Source organism: Fukomys damarensis, unplaced genomic scaffold, assembly GCF_012274545.1.
Source record: "Fukomys damarensis isolate Sample0158 unplaced genomic scaffold, DMR_v1.0_HiC HiC_scaffold_28, whole genome shotgun sequence".
Taxonomy (NCBI): Eukaryota; Metazoa; Chordata; class Mammalia; order Rodentia; family Bathyergidae; genus Fukomys; species Fukomys damarensis.
In genome coordinates, this window is record NW_022900940.1 from 11,196,332 (window position 1) to 11,208,344 (window position 12,013).

General features: G+C 35.9%; 1 protein-coding gene across 4 annotated transcripts in view; it reads left to right on the forward strand.

The window, feature by feature from the left end:
* The first annotated feature begins 352 nt into the window (after positions 1-352).
* The window catches only part of LOC104866129 (contactin-4), a 536,780-nt gene continuing 525,119 nt past the window's right edge, over positions 353-12,013 (forward strand). For 2 of the 4 annotated variants that reach the window (XM_033756986.1, XM_033756985.1), the window contains exon 1: positions 355-636. The gene's annotated coding sequence lies outside the window, so the exon portion shown is untranslated. Of the gene's footprint in view, positions 637-12,013 lie in introns of all 4 variants that reach the window. The other 2 variants (XM_033756987.1, XM_019208307.2) reach the window with 2 other exon arrangements.

Here is a 12,013-nt window from a genome sequence, read left to right on the forward strand (position 1 = left end):
ATTTCACATACACATTATATAAAATTCATAGGGGACATAGTGCTGTAACCTGCAGCCTCCCTGAGAGCTAAACCTGAACAGGCAAACCAAATCGTAGGGCAATCCCACCATATGTGCCAAACAACCAGTATAATTATATTCTGTAGCTGAGAAATTGCATAAATTGCCCATTGGGAAGGAAGCCTTAATCTCCACCCCTCCCCTGAAATCTATAAACAGCTGTATAAGTCTGCATTTTTTGAAAGGCTGAACACATCTGATCGGAAAACCAAGTTGATTTCCTAATCAAGTTCGATGTGAGGAGAGCCAGTTAGGGATGTATGTTCTTTGCCCAGTGTGCGTCTTTGATTCATGCGCTAATTACGTAGATCCTTTGGGGAACACATCCACGAAGCTGGGTCTTCCTTGATTAATGCTGGCCGAGAGCCATGCAGCGCGCAGCGGCGAGCAGTTCAGCATCTCTAGTCCCAGCAGAGAATATGGTCCCATTATCTCCCAGCTGCCTAAGCAATCCATAAGGGCCTGTTCTGCGTGGATGATCAGTGTAGTGGAAGCAGGGACTTGCTGAGAGCTGAAACCTCTGTTTGATTTGCTGTACCGTGCAAAGCGAAACTGGGACATTTTACTTTACAGTCTGTAAGTACCAGGTTTCCCCCCCCCTTTCTCCCTACAGCCTCATGTGAATGTGACTTTGCAAGCTGCATTTGATTTTCTTTTCCATTGCTCTTTGTTGAATCAAGCTGGTGAGACAGTGTAATCTGTTTAGAGCTTGCTGTTTTTGTCAGTTCTCTTATATAATTGATTCATACAAGGAAATAAGTTGCCTTCCAGAATGCTTTTATAGAAGTTAAAAAATATTGGCTTGGATTTTAATTTGGGAACATGGTTGCATTATCTGTGCTGCCCAAGATGGTTAGAACATGTATTTATCTTCCTCTGTACCTCTGGCCATTACAAAGAATATGTAAGAGGAATATATATATATATATATATGCCATTTAACATGAATGTCTATGTAAAAGAAGTATATGTCAGTATTTCCAGAATTAAAATACTTTATTTTGCAGCTCTCTGCTGCCACTAAGAAATGCATGAACAGAAAAGTTTCTCTTCTTTTCAGTTGAAGGCTATTTAGAAACTTTACAGGAGAATGATTATTAGGGATATTTGCAAGTTAAACTATATATCTTTTTCTACTCAATAAACAATATTTTAAAATAATAATTATTTTAGGATAATACTGCTTTTGAATGCACCACTTTTTAAGAAGTAGTATGAATTAATAAAGCAAAAAATATATCTCTTTGAATGTAGGTTCATTTGTATTTCATGTATTCTCTGATGCAACCTGTCATATTAATATTTGTAATTTGCGCAAGATGAATTAGGCATGAAAATTCTATTAGAATTTAATATTGTTAGTAATGTTTGTGTTGTGCTTTTCAAATAATCAATGCTATAGTAAAATTAGAGGTTGTTATCAATATATAGAAAGATTTGTGGATTTTTCTGTCCAAATATCCCAAAACTAAATATAAATTACACTTTTCGTCCTGGATTAAAAGTAGAACAATTCAGCTGTTGCAAAAATAGAATTTGCGTAAAAGTATTCAACCACATTTACAAGCAGCCAGAGCTAACATAGACTAAAGTGAACCTATAATCATTCATACCTGAAAAGCAGAATCAACCTGCCCACCTTGAGCTTAGGATCACAGAGCAAGATCTCTTAATTGCCAGAGTGGAAGCAGAATTTTCCTGAATGGGCAGTAAGTCTCAAGGCAGAGAAAACCCAGAGATGTGAAGTATGAACGTGTCTCACAAAGTATGGTCTCATTAGATTTGATTGAGAGAAATGAATCAAGAAAGAAAAGACTCAAAATAGATGATGGTCTCCTTTAATAGATAGATATTCAAGTTTGGAGGACAGAGATAATAAGGCAACAAGCAGCACTTAACATCTGGTGAGAAGAAGGAAAAGGAGGAATGGTTGCGAAACCTATAAGGAGCAAAAAGTCCCAGGATTGTTCTAGCCAAGAAGTATGTTCCCAGGGGGAGAAAAATAAGTGTCTTCAATGGCCTAATACTAATATCCATATTAATGGAAAATGGTTTAGGTGGTCATATTTTCCTTAAACAAAAGAATGGCATCATGCCTTCTTTTAAAACTGAACTTTTGTCGGTTGTATTTCTGAGGAACCCTTAGTTGTATTTTAAAGTAACTGTTGGTGTTTTTCTGACTAGTGCAATTATGTGATCTTGTTTTAGGAGGATAACAGGAACAGAAATAGAGTTATTAAAGATACATTTTCTTCTTTAGACGTATTTGATTTGTACCTACCTAATGCAGTAAACATTAGTTCTTTTCAATTCCTTTTTTTTTGGTGTCAGATCCCTGAATCTTATTTCCCAAAAGCATGAACTTTTTCCTGCATTAGAGGAGCATTTCCCAAAAATAGCAAAATTTGATTTCTGTTTAATACTTAAGTATTTAAAAATATCAACTAATGTCTTAGAATGTTATAAATTTTGGGGGCTGGTAACCATAAATCTCAGAGAGATGTTTGCAAGATACATGGTGTGCTCTTACTACTTGAAATTTTTTTCTAAATTTTAGCTTTGTTTTTCTAGCTGTGCTTAATCTGTGAAAATGGGATTGAACACTCCAGGGGTTGTTTAAGGGTCTGTTTTTCTGACAGATGGGGAAGCCAGATGGGTCTTATATATACCTCATAAGAGGTTCTTCTAAAAGAGGTGCTTTTAAAAGTAAGGTAATTGGATTGGTCTTCAAAATAAGTTTAAACTACTGTAAAAGAGGATGATGCATGAGCCCTGAATTTTCCATGTAAAGACAATGTGTCTTTGTATGTGCGTGCATGCATGCAACAGCCCATATCTGTTCTACTTCAAGTACGATAAAATAGGAAAAACCCTATGTAGGACATGTGAGCCAACCAAAGCCCCTGGAATCATATACTTTTGGCCCTTGGCAAACTGTTTTGTGTGTTCTGAATTCTGGGACAGCAACAAAGGAAACTTTATAGTAAGAGCCTCTTCTTTGCACACAGTTGTATCTTTACCTTCCCTAATAGGTTGGGCTAGAGCATGTGAAGTAAAAGATGAAGCTCTAGAAACTACACAATAATAAAGTTAATATGGTTGAATAAAAATAATTTAATAACCCCAATAATTTGGATGTTTGGAGATGTCTGTAAGCCTTGACTATATATTGGCTAAGTGTGCCTGCATAGATTATCTTAAGAAGCAGTGGAAGCTTGAGTTCATTTCCTTTAGGTTGCTGTGAAGCCTCTAGTAAGCCACCTCACCTCTCCCTGCCTCTGTGTCTCCTGTAAAATGAGGCATGATCTCTGAGATCTTTCCAAGGTTAGGAGAGTCAGTGATCTCAGGACACCACATTCTAATTTTTACTCATTCCTGAACCATCCTACAAATTGCCTAGAGACTGGGTAAAGTGTGGTTCTTGTCATCCTCAACCAAATATCACTAGAATTCTTTCTTTCCTCCTCCATTTGTTTTTCTTCTTCCTTCCTTCCTTGCTCCGAGTCTTTCTATCCCTTCTTCCTTCACTCTACACTGTTCACCTTTCCCTGACTCCCTGCCTCTCTGCTTCCCTTTTTCATCAGAGAGGTTTTCTAAAGTCAAGATTGGCTTTAGAATCTGGGCTGTGATTTTCTGTTATTTGCTCAACCTGTTTGTCTTCCACCTAATCAGAGGAGATATCATTGGGTATAAATAATGCAGTGATGTATTGCTCTATTGTGTATGACATTTACTTCACTTTAGACATGTGTGTCCCGAAAGTTGAGGTTATATACAGATGTGTTCATACATTGCCCACATTAATTTTTAAAGTAAGAGAATTATATATGGGCTTTAAGCAGAATAAATGTCAATGTATTACATTAATGAAGATTTAATTTAAAAATAGAATAATTCTAAGTGACAGTCCATTTCATTATGCAGGCTTTGATTTTTGAAAAAAGTACATTAAAGGATTTCACTTTTCCCCCAAGAAATTACTGTCTTGTTAAGTAGTATGGAGAATAAAAACCATAAATTAGTTCATTAAGAAATTCTTAGCTCAACATAGTCAAGTAAGCAACTTTTTGGAATTTAGTAAAGAAGAAAACTATTTAATGCCAAAGTTTTGTGATTCATTTCTTGTAATCTCAGAAGTGTTTAATGAAAGACAAGTCTCTTCATTAAAAATTGACAGAAAATGAAGTTACTAAACCTATCACTAATGATTCTAGAGCTTCTTGGTGTTCTAAAACCAAACTGTGAATAAACTTTATTTGAGCATCTTCACTGAAAATACTGAAAGAAGATAAATTAATTTCAGAATTTATATTTGTAATACATAGTTTGTAGCATTTTTGTTTGCTTTAATATTAGGATGAAATAAAAATATGCATTGGGTTGACAGTTGGAATTGCACCAAATAATAACAGACTAATATGTTTAGCATTTGACAACATATAAATCCATATATCAGTAGTTTTTTAACCTCAAGTGTGCCCTAAGATGGTCTTTAAGTATCCATTTGAAATGAGGAATAACTTGGATGGACTCATATTTTCCCAGATCTGTGTAGTGTTAAAGCTTTGAAGTGTTACTTAGAGTTTTAATTTTTTTCTCAATTCTTGCTATTAGGAAATCTCCGTAACTTACTATTCTGGTTTTTGAATATTAATGTTATTCATTACTGAATTTGCAGACTATGCTTGATATAATCCATGCAGTGTATACAATTAATTTTCCAAATCTTATAAAACTAGATAGATACCCTAGCTTTTTAGACAGCACAGTCTGTTGTAAGTAGAATCAGTAATATGAGACGATTCCTGTTTTATACTTGTGCATCCTTCCATGACCAAAATGATTGTGTACTTATTGACTATTTCAGTGGAAAAATGTAATGATGATAGATAACTTTTGATAACTTGTGACTCTCAAACCCTTTATTATGAAGTTGGCAGGCAGCTTCAAGGCACTACTTGTGGTTTAAAACAGTACATCTCATGAGTTGAGATATTCAATTCAATATCCCTTAGTTAAAAGCTTCATGGTTCACAGGACTATTTTATTGTGTACTTAAAAAGGTAAAGTTGTAAACCACACCTAGCTAGGGATGTAGGTCTTCTCACATGACTTCGCATGTCTTTGCCTTTATATCAGCATAGGAATTAAGTCGTTCTACATTTTAGCATGAAATTTCTCTGTTGTTTCAAAGGAAGAATTGAATGATTTAATATTGAGGGGAGTACATGAGGAGAAAGTGCAAAGGAATAAAGTGTATCTTATGCTTAGATATAAATTACGGAGATGCACATCCTGAAGATCTGATAGAATTTAATGAAGCCGACTGTGCCGGGCTTCAGATTTAAGGCTTGACAGGAGGATGCCCTGTATCAGTGTATAGAAATTTGAGTGCAGAGTAAATAAGGAAGTAGGAGAATCAGTATATTTTGGTTGAAAGAACTGTGGTTTCAAACAGCAAAGGAAATTTCATAAGAGATTGAAAAAAATATCAAGTGTAAAAGCCCTGGACTGTCAAAGAGTTGGCATAGGTATTGCTAAGTTACTGTGCTCATGATTAAGAAATTTGAATCCATGAAGAGATATATAGAGAAAGTAATGCTTTTGGCTTTTGAGTGTACTGGCTGACAAGCTTTAAAAATGTAATTATCTTAAATGAAGTAGGTATGATTGCATCATATTTGGATTGCCTCATGCCTCATTTTAATGAGAATTTCTGGATATAGTGCATGAGTGTGTATTTCCTCTAGTTTGCTAGATGTTAGTAAACATGTATCTATGGAAATTGTGTAGCTGTTTATACAAGTTGCAAGTAAATTGTCTTGATCCTTTTCCAATTTTTTTTGAGTGTTTCTGATCCATCATCCCACCTTCCATTTATCTGTATTCTCCCAAGTCATACTAGGAGGTGGGGGAGGGAAATAATTCCAAGGACGTTTATTTCATCAAAAAAACTTCAACTGCCTAGGAAGTAAATTTAAAGTACCTAATGTAGGGTGTAATAGGCCACAATACTGAATGAATTCCTGTAATTATTACTTCACTTTTCTTCCACTAAGCTTCACAGAGTAATGTGTTTAGTTCTCCCAAGCATTTGAATAAATAACCTCGCTTACTGGACAGACCTCTAAATGAGTCATGTCACTAATTAAACACGGTCATTTGCAAGAACATTGCCTCCAAGCTGGTAAGAATTCAATGAATATTTGTGCACCTTTTTGATTGGTAAAGCTGGTCACACACAGACATAATACCTAGCATCGGAGAAATGCCACTATTTCCCGGAAAAGAACAAATCATGTGTTCAAACATGGTCTCTGGCATCTTTATGATGTGTTTGTTAAGTGTGAATCTGGTAATTTAAGGTGTACGGCTCTGACTCTGACTCTGATCCAGCTGTCTGGCAGTGTGCTCAGAGAAATGAATAGCAACAGATTTAGACTGACAGGATCCTTCCCAAGTCACTCCTCCTCCACTTCTCCCCACAGGAACCCACCAGGGTATTCAGTTGATTGCTGTTGTTAACCTCTGTTGTAGTATTGTATTTCTTGTGGAAGTACTATTTGTGGCATGTGAGTACTTTTAAGAGATGTGAAAGGCATTCAAAAATAACGTTTTTTTTTTTTTAATTAGTAGAAGGAAAACAGTCTCTCAGGCGTGTGTGTGCGCGCGCGCATGCACCTAAACTAAAATCTCTGAGGAATCTTCATCAAGGGCTGTGACTGAATGATGCATTGGTTTTTAATGGGATTTTTTTCAACTTATTCTTACGATACGCTAATACTAGTCAAGATCCTCATGTAAAGTGATAAACACATATTTCACTTGAGAAACAACCTTCATTTATGTGACAGTACTTAATCTCAAAGTAATATGAAGGATACAAAAAGAAACATGTTGCTTTTTGGGGGGTTGAGACAGTCTCACTATGTAGTTGAGACTGACCTAGAACTCACTATGTAGTCCAGGATGGTCTCGAACTCACAGCGATCCTCCTGCCTCAGCCTCCTCAGTGCTGGGATTAAAGGCGTGTGTCACCACGACCAGCAAAAGAAACATGTTTTAAAGTTGGTTTAAGGCTCTAAAAAATTCTGAACAGGTACTGAAGTACCTGTTTTAGTAAACTTTCATAGTTTCCCAGAAATATGCTGGGAATTCCTCTGGTGAAGTGTGTGATAACTACTTAGTATCCACATAGAAATTTTTAGTAAATATGCTAAAGATAAAACCATGATTTTGTGGATTTAATTGGTAATGCAAGATTAAATTGGTAAATATTTTTATTGTTGGGGATTTTATAAGGAGCTTTAGAAGTAGTTCTTGAATATAGCATATCTTGAGATATAGGAAGTTGAAAGTTTACCTGCTTATGATCTCTAGTCGGACCTAAAAATGAAACAGACATAAAACAGAATAAAAGGCAAAAAAGTGTACAGATTTTTTACATGTACATTGGGGGGCCTCTATAAGAAAATGAAAACCAAAAGAAATGACAATACCTAACTGCATATTAGATTGAATAAAGAGAAGCAATTGTGGAACAGTAACTAGAATATGTGGGAAAACTAAAGGAAGATTAAAATAATTTCTTAAAACATCTGTGAACAGAATCTAGTAGGCCTTCTCTGCTTATCTCTGGTGATAAGACTGTCTCTTTTACCTTTTCTAAGGAGGATTCCTTTCACATAGGAATTTTATCTCCTACTTTTAAAATGAATAGAGAAGGTCATGGTACCTTTCTCTCTCTTGCTTTTTTTGAGGTTTTTCTTTAGCTCAAAATAATTGACAAATTTAGTTATAAGTATAATTGACTTTTACTTGTGATTTATGATTAGGCCAGACCTCACTGTATGAAATAGAATAAGAGCTTTCCTGGAGGCAGTGATAGAACAGTGGGTTTTATACGGTGGGAACAAGAAAACAGAACCATAGGGGAAAAAACTGACAAGTCATTTTTTTGTAATGCTTAAAAACAAGGGGACTTAATACAGTGAATTAAGTAAACCAGAATCTGTTGTTTTCAGCAATATCTGGGTTGTTTTTTATATATCTGCTTTTTTAATGCTTCAGTTTAATAATGAAGCATTCAGCATGAGTAATGTCAGTTTGGTTTGTTCTGTTCTTTTGGGACCTAGTACAAGGGCTTAGCCCCAAACTGTGGCCATATTTTAACTTAATGTGCCAAAGTGGCATATTTTAAGATGGTAAATTCTACAATTCACAAATGACCATGTCATGCTACATATATTTCCTGTATGTCCACGGATGACTCCTGAATAAATACTGACCTGGAATCATGACTTTTTAAAAAAGTAGCTAGGTAAATCTTTAATATTTCTAATTATAAATGTAAAGAAATTGTTCGGCCACACAGAATCTTGGAATACCAACAACATTCTCTGCACATTATTACATGGTTAAAAGTCACAGCCAGAGGGAGGAGCTCCATCCAAACCTCGACATTTGCATTTTTCCTTTTCACATACTTACAGAAAGGAGAAGCTGGGATGCAGTAGGGGGCTGAGGTGGCTCTGTGGCTCCATGTGTAGAAAAGAGGGGCTATTTCCCTAGACAGTCTGTATTGACTTTTAAGTCTAGCTGGAAACAATCTAATTTTTTAGATTGTGGTCCCCTTCTAAGGGTCCAGAGACTTACCCAGGTGAGAACCCCCATCCTACAGTTTAATGAGAATAGAAACTGGGATTTCTAGATTCCTGTATACTTGCCCTTGCAAGAAATTTAGTTTTACATGTTTTAAGGTAATGGCACTGAATTCAATAAAAATGTTTTATTATCTCTCAGCCATTCAGTTTTTAGTTGTAGTTGCTGATTTTGGTAACATATTTAATAGTTTTATTTTAACTTAGGCACCAAAGTTGCCTAAGTTGCCTAAGTCGCAAATTATACAGCTATCAAAAGATATCAGTTGGTGATTTTTTTACTTTTCTTAACTTTCTGTAAATAGTCAGTGATTAAGGAAACAGGTAGGGGAACTTTATGTACATGATTTCATCACAATCAAGAAACAGAAGCCGGGTGTGATGGCCCGCCTGCAATTCCAGCACTTGGGAGGCTGAGGCAGGAGGATCGCTGTGAGTTTGAGACCAGCCTGCGCTATATGATGCGTTCCAGGTCAGTCTCAACTACACAGTGAAACTTTATCTCAAATGAACAAACAACAAAAACAAAAAACAAACAAACAAAAAGAAACAGAAGAGTTAGTTTAATTTCCATTATTTCACTACAAATCATAGTTTAAATTTTGTTTTATTTTACACTAGGTGTTTTAGAAGTTGTGTCTGATAAGGAAACCGAGTAATAGTCATTTTTAAGGTACCTACACAATTACAGATTCACCAGGTGGCCCCTCTCCAAGATAACTGATGTGGGGGGGTGTACTAGGGACTGAACACTGAGCCTTCACGCCTTCATAATGAGCTATATCTGTAACCTTTTTATTTCTTTTTTTTTATTTTCTCATAGGGTCTTGCTAAGTCCTAAGTGGCCCAGGCTGAATTCAAACTTGTGATTTGTCAGCCTCCATCTCATGAGGTGCTACTTCATTTATTCATTGGACTTTAAAAAAAAAATAATTCCCTATTCTTCACCCTGCTCTAGGCTCAGGGATACAAGAGGAATAAACTAAGTTAACAAAACATTCATTTTCCTTCTAAAAGTATGCACATTCTAGCATATAAATCTGAAGAAAAAGAATGGACACCTTCAGGTCACCCTTGGGCTCTTTTTCTTCATGAAATTGCTTTCCTCTCGGCGCATTCCTTCAGCTAAATATACTTCTTTGGCATCAAAGTTGATACCATAGAGTCCATATGAAATGGAGGGACAGAACCAAAAATGTTATGGGATTACTATGCCTAATTGAAGCAAACTGTGCTTGAGGATAGGTTTTTGTAATTAAGCCTTGGATCTGCTAGGACAGACGGGACATCCTCCTCCTCCCCCTTCCCCTCCCCCTCCCTCCCTCTTTCTGCTTCAGTAAGCAAAGATGGACCCTTCCAGTCACTCACTCATTTCTTAAATGCTTCCTGCCCGCACGCCTTACACAGTCAGGTGGACCAAAATGAATATTTTGAAACCATTTGTAACTCCCTAGACATGTAGATAGTCATACCTTTCTAGGATGTGGTCCCAAGTAGAATTGAATTAATATGTAGGGCAACATTTTGAGCTTTTTAGAGCAATATGTTTTATAAATGTAAAGTGCAATCATTATTAAAGATAATAATTTAGAAGTAAATATTATAGCAACGAAGGGCAAAGAGCTTTTAGTGCACTATTTCCATTTCAATGGGTAAAAAGAAAATTGGTGCTAAAATACATAGTGTCTGTCAGCCTTGTAATTTCTTTCTTCTAAGTCTATTGACTTTTCACTCCCTTTTGACTTCCTTTGATAACTCTGGAGCTTACCCAAATTTTAAAGTAGCTAGTTAGAAGGATCAACAAGTAGGTGGCAGCTTGGCAGTGTTCACTCGCTCCTCCCTTCCCCTCCCCCTCCCCCTCCCCTCCCCTTCTTCTTCTCCCTTCCCCTCTCCCCCTCCCTCTGAAATAGATTATTACTGTGTAAATCAGGCTGACCTTGAATTCACTACGTAGCCCTGGCTTAATTTTATTAAGTAATTATTTCTTGTATATCTTTTCTCATTCTTGTCTTACTGTATTGCTATTTGAAATCAGAAAAGGAAATATACTAGCTTGATAATTCTATCAAACTGTTAAGTGAAACTTTTGCATCTCACTTTATAGTATACCGGATTATTACCCAAATCTTTGCCTTCTATCTTAAGTTGGTCTGGTATATCTTGACCTGGCACCCAAGTCTTGTGGCAAGTTACTTAAAGACATAAAGGTAAAAGATTTTAATGTGATTAGCTAGGATAGATTCTTTCTCCAGAATCACAGTTCAGGAGACAAAGCAGATCTGTTCCCCATGGAATATTCTGGAATAGTATGGAAAGCACTGTTCTTTCTCTTTTATCCTGTCATCTTTGAAAGTAACGTGCAAGCTTTTCTTGTATGTGCACTCTCTGGGTTCTTATACACTGTTGATTTCCCTTTAGTAACGTTGCAGATTGTGTGGCTTCTAGTAGCAACAACTCTTAAGAAAGCAAAAGGCCTTTTTTTACCTTTAAGCTTTTTTCCATTTATGACATGATGACAGCTGCCATGGGAATGGCGAAAGATGGAGCAATTTTTCAGAGTCCATCACATGAAGGCACATTCAATGCTGTAACTCAATGAAAGTTGCTTCATTATGACATATGTCAGAGGCTTTGTTGATGCAAGTGTAGAAGGATCTTTTCTGAGAAGATTTATGCCTGGAGTCTGGATTTGAGCAGAAGGGGCATGACCTTGGCTTTGAACTTACAAAAGGTTATTCCCTGTAATAAAATCTAGAGTGAGTATGAAGAGGTTTTCACGTCAGGAAGGCAACTGAGAGTAAACAACAGCACAGAGTTTCTGAGAGGTGCAAGTAGTTCACAGTAGCTATCTTTTACTAAAAATCCTCAGATTATAGGTTGATATTTTGGAAGTCACTTGGATACTTAGAAATCAAGTTAATGTCTTCCTTTAAGACTTCATCAAAATGACTGTCTTTTTACACACACACACACACGCACAAAACGTGCATTAAAAACCCTGGCATACTATTTCCTAGTAAGGTGACTATAGATAATAATATACTATATTTTTAAAACTCTCTGAAGGACTTTAAAAGTTTTCACAATAAAGAAATGATAAATGTGTGAGGATAAGACAAATAATACATATATGAGGACATAGATATTTTAATCTGATTTATGCACAATATAATATATAACGTATAAAACATCACTGGTACTCCGATAATCCGTACAATTTTATTTTTATTTAGTAAGTAAAAATAAATTTAACTTTTTGAAAGACAGGAAAAAATTAAGAAAAAGTAAATCTT